Genomic DNA, 4995 nt, shown 5'->3' with positions numbered 1-4995 from the left:
AGCTGTCCCTGACCGGTAGACAAGTTTCCGGTGCTGACACCCAACCCCACCCCAGCTGGGGCACAGCTGTGGAAAACAGCCCCCACGCAGGCCTCTAGGGACCCAGAAGGCCGTGGTGTGCAGGGGAAGTGATGTATCTCTCCATTGCCTGGAACTCTGCAGATCTACATCTTAGTTACCAATCCCAACCCCCACCTTGGAGCAGGAAGGTCACCACAGGAGAGGAACTAGGATAGAATAGAGTTGGCTTCATCCCATGGTGCCCAATGGGTTGAAAATCCTCTGAGGGAGTGTGGAGACACCCTAAGAGTCGCAGCCAGTGATAACCCTACATGTGGCTCTGCTCCTTGAGATTGGGCCTACAAATCCAGATCTAGAGTCTTAGAACTTAAAGTGCTCTGAGGCTATGCTTCCCCCATTTTACAGATGTGGAACCTGAGTCCAGGAGGTGGATGTGACTTGTCCAAAGTCACACACACACAGCAAGCTGGGGCAGAAGAAAGGCTGTAAACTTTTCTTCAAACTTCTTCTCCAGACCCCTCTGGCTAGGCATAGCTGGGTGTCAATGGAGGAGGAGGGATCCTGCCAAATCAAAGAACCGGTTTTCTTTGTAAAGCTTGAACAGAATCCCTGGGGCATTTGGAAATGGGATAAAAACAGAGATATAATTCCAACAGGAGTAGCACAGATTCTCTTTCACACAGTAGGTGTTTCACTTCTTTGGGGCATTTGAATGTGTGCTCACACAGGACCAGTCTAACCTGTGCGCAGAAAGTAGCTACGTTGTGATGCGCCTCGGAAAGGAAGTTCCCATGTGAGAGGGGATTATTCATCGCCACCTGAGCTGGACAGCCTACAAGAACTTCCGAACCCAAGGCGCGACCAGAACTGGTATCGTGGCCACCTAGCCCAGCCTTACAGGCCACCAAATGGCGGCCCAGAGAAGTTACATTCCTAGCCCGAGATTACACAGCGATTCCAATGCAGAACCCAACTTTTGCGCCTCAGTCCTGTCTCCCTACACCCAGAAGCCGCAAGCTATGTCCAAAAGAAAGAGACTAGCAACGAGCTGATCTCGCCGATGCTCTGATCGTGGTTGTGCTTTAAAGTCTCTCATGGTTTCTTTCAGCAGCGGATCAACATAGGGTTGGGATCAACCCTATGAGAAGCGCAGGGGACAGAGACCGGGAAAGGAAATCATCCAGGTAGAAACTTAATTTATGTAAATCGAATCGCCTTTGAAAAGTTTTGCTATTGGAAGAAAGCCCATTGAGAATAATGTTTGAAGAGCTAAAACAACTTTGGAGAGAGCGTCCACCTCGGTATGCAGCCAGAGACCTCACTTCACTCGGTCACACACCCCTCCCGGTTCCCCTTTTTCGCCTCTGCATGACTCCCTCTAGCGCACAGCAAAACTGTAGGTCAGAAAGCTGGGGCTGTTTAGAGCCCTGTAAAGCTGAGATCTATTCCCGCAGGGGACTCCAACCCATTTCCCAGCTCTTGCTTGGGAAAGCGAGGACTTAGGGGACTCAGACCAGTTCTCAGTTCGGGAAGATCAGAGATGCTATGGGCATCTGTGTCTTAACCTGGTAGGTTCTCTCTAACCTTCCTTAAAAAAAAACAAACAAAAAAAAATCAAAAGAAAGAAAGCAAGTGGCTTGAAATTACAAAGCAATCTCTGGTACAAAAAATCTTGCATCGTTTTCTACACCTGAATCAGAAGTCTGCCCTACCTGGCCCAAGTCTGTTTGCAGGAATCTTGAAGGATATGGGAGAGAAGGGAGAATTTAGCCAGGTTTTTCAAGAACCAAGTACACCACCCTTATTGGAGTTAGTTATCTTTATCAGCCTGGATTCCGCCCCCCACCCCACCCCAGAGAGACCAGGATCACTAAAACAAACTCTTTCTCAAAGACTTGAGACTGGGGGCAGCCCTTTCTTCTAGAGCCTCAGCTTCCTCTGCACCTAATGCAGACAGCAACCTCTGAAATGCCACTTCTGGAGGCTCTGTGAGATAAAGTTCCACAGAAGGTTATTATCATTCCATTCTGGGATCATTCTAGAGCTCTGAGACTGAATGCCAGTGCCCAGTGGAAGTGTTCAATCTATACAGGTCTCCCTGACCTAGGGACTCAGGGTCTCCCACTGCAGGTGGCTTACCCAATAGTAGTTTTCCAAGGGTGTGGGGGGAGGTGGGAGGGTAGAAATCTATCTCTTCTCTTAGTGGGAATATCTTGTTGTCTAAGGGCAAGGAGTTTTTGCTTCCTATTCTCATCATAACTCCTGTTTTGGGATCTACAGAGGTCCCTGCTCTCTCTGTACCTCTTCTTTTCTTTTTCCACACTACAATGAAAAGGCCAGAAAAGAAGATCCTTAAGGGAATTTCTGCTAAGCTATGACCTTGCCAAACCTTGGGCTTAGAACAAGGACATACTTCCTCATCACTGTACAGATAGGAATACTGAGTTTGGGGAAGGAATAAAATATGAATAGGTTCTGAGGGAAGGAAAGGGAAGTCTAGTGGTCTATGAAAGTTGTAGAGGTTGGAAAGAGGAGAAACCTTTCCAGGAACCAAACCTGGATGCCCTGAGTACCAGCCTGGACCCCTGCTAGCCAGGGCCCCCCATATCTCCAGCCAGGAGGAAGGTCTATACAGACAGGCAGAAGTGTAGTATCATCTAGCTGTCACCCTTTCCAGGGAAAGCAGCCCTTACCCCAACCCAACAGGTTGAGGAAAGAGTGTGGTTCTCAGGATTTTAAGGTCCAATCCTACTAGGATTCCCTCTTACACAAACCCCACCCAGTCCAGCTCCACGGAGAATAAAATGCTTTATTGATTAAATGATTATTCAGGCGATTGAACTAATCAAAGAGCCCATCGACCGCCATGAATTACATTCTTTGTAGACAGCTTGTTGGGAGAGGCAGCCCAGCTGGTGGGCCACAGAGACCCTCTCCCTGACCCTGGCGTACCTCCAACCCATTTCCAATGCATGCGCAACCTCTAGGTGTCCCATCTAGAGAAGGCGTCACCATCTGGGGAAAGAAAGGCTGGGGATTGAACGTGAGGAAGAGGAGGTTTCCAGTTTCCCTTTTCTGCACCCTCATCTCAGGAAGGCTCTTCTGGTTCCCCTGCCTCTTAGATTTTTGCCTTCACTTCTTTTCAGTTGCTGTTTCAGAAACACATCTATGCCCAAGAAGTTGTCCTGGGTTTGGGGTCTAAGTTTATCCCTTTCTGTTCTTTGACCTTTGGTTGGAGCTGGAGTAGAGGTGAGGGTTCACAGATGCCCTAGGATGGGGGAAGGGAATTTCTTGCCAGGGCTAAGAGTGTGTTTGTGTGGGATTTGGCATGATAGCCCCCACCTAAAAAAAAAAAAAGAGGCCTGCATCAGCATATGCCTCAGAACAGACAGAGGCCTACTGCCCCTGCCACCTCCTCTCAGACATAAACACACACTGCTACCCAGTGCCTGGCCCTGTAGGAGACATATGAGCCTGTGCCAAGAAAGCGTGTGTGAGTATAGTCACCAGAGCTAAATGCCTTGGCTAGGCACACACATCCACCCACTTGTGCTCTCTTCCATTGGAGCGGCACCCACAGGATAGAACCTGAGCATACAGTGCATGTGTGCACGTGCATGCACACATGCAACCAGAGCCTGAGACTAGTCTAGGTGAAAGCAAAGACAGGCAAAAGTAGCCCACTCTCACCTGCCAAGTGTGTACCTGCCACAAGAGACCCTTGTGTACAAATGGTAGGCTTAACACAGTGCCCAAAGAGTACAGTTGTACACACTGCACACCAAGGGCCCAGACCCTGAATTTACACCTCCAATACAGTTCCATCCCCTAACAATGTGGGACTTCGGCCTGACTATACATGCTTAGAACAGTAGACCCCACATAGGCCCCAGACCCATGTCTGTGCCTACAGGCAGGCATTCTACAGGATTGATGTACACATTGGAGTTGTTAGACATCCCAAAATGGAAGGGTCAAAGTAGTTACCCCTTTCTCACTTTCAAAATAATATGGAATATACAACTGAACACAGAGTCTCCTCAAAGCAACAGAAGTTCACTCAGACACTTATCTAAACTATATATAAACCACTCACAGACACACATTTTGAATACTTAAAAGAACATATATACAAACACCAACTCATAAACACACACTAATCCATACAAAGGTATAAAGATGCACAGACACGCAAACTCTTGGACACATACTCAGGCATTAAAAAATACATGTACAGGGACACCCTGAACCCATTGTCACTCATGCACACGCTGAGCTCCTTATGTAAACACACAGACCCAAACTTACTCACCTCCAAATAGACACCAATACAAACATTCAGAAACAGAAACAGGCAAACTCAAAGACACTCGGACTGATGCAGAAATGTGTGAACAGACTGGTTAAAAGATATACAAACACGCTGCAGATAGACATACAATCCCTGAGAAAATACGGCGCACCGCCCCCCACCCTCCTCCAGGGTCACCAGGCCTGAGGACCAGTGCCCGGTGGTGTCCCAGAGCTAGCATGTCTGGAGCCCATATCGCGGTCCTACCTGTCCTGCCGGTCCGAGGAGTCGGATAATTTTTCTCTAAATCCATTTTGATATTTCAGGACTTGATGGAATGGACAGGGAAAAAAAAGTTTCCACTTTTTTTTTTTTTTGTGACTTTTTTTTTTTTTTTTTTTTTTTTTGATGCCCGGGGCCGCTCACAGGTTGGAATAATTCAAGCCTTCCGCTCCCCCGCCGAGCTGGGGTAGCTGATCACTGAGCTGAAACTAAACGTTTTAGGTGGAAAAAAAGCGTCCGAAGGCACCGTGAAATGATTAAGGAACTAAAGAGCTTCTCGCCATGTGAGATCATGTCCTGTTCTCGCCAACATCACAAGATGTCCCCAGACACGCCGCGCCCCCAGCGCGCCGCCCCGCACTGCGGGCCCGGAGCCGGGAAAGGGTGACCGCGCTGTGCAG

The sequence above is a fragment of the Callospermophilus lateralis genome, chromosome 2 (assembly GCF_048772815.1).
Source record: "Callospermophilus lateralis isolate mCalLat2 chromosome 2, mCalLat2.hap1, whole genome shotgun sequence".
Taxonomy (NCBI): Eukaryota; Metazoa; Chordata; class Mammalia; order Rodentia; family Sciuridae; genus Callospermophilus; species Callospermophilus lateralis.
Note: the sequence above shows the minus strand (reverse complement) of the source record.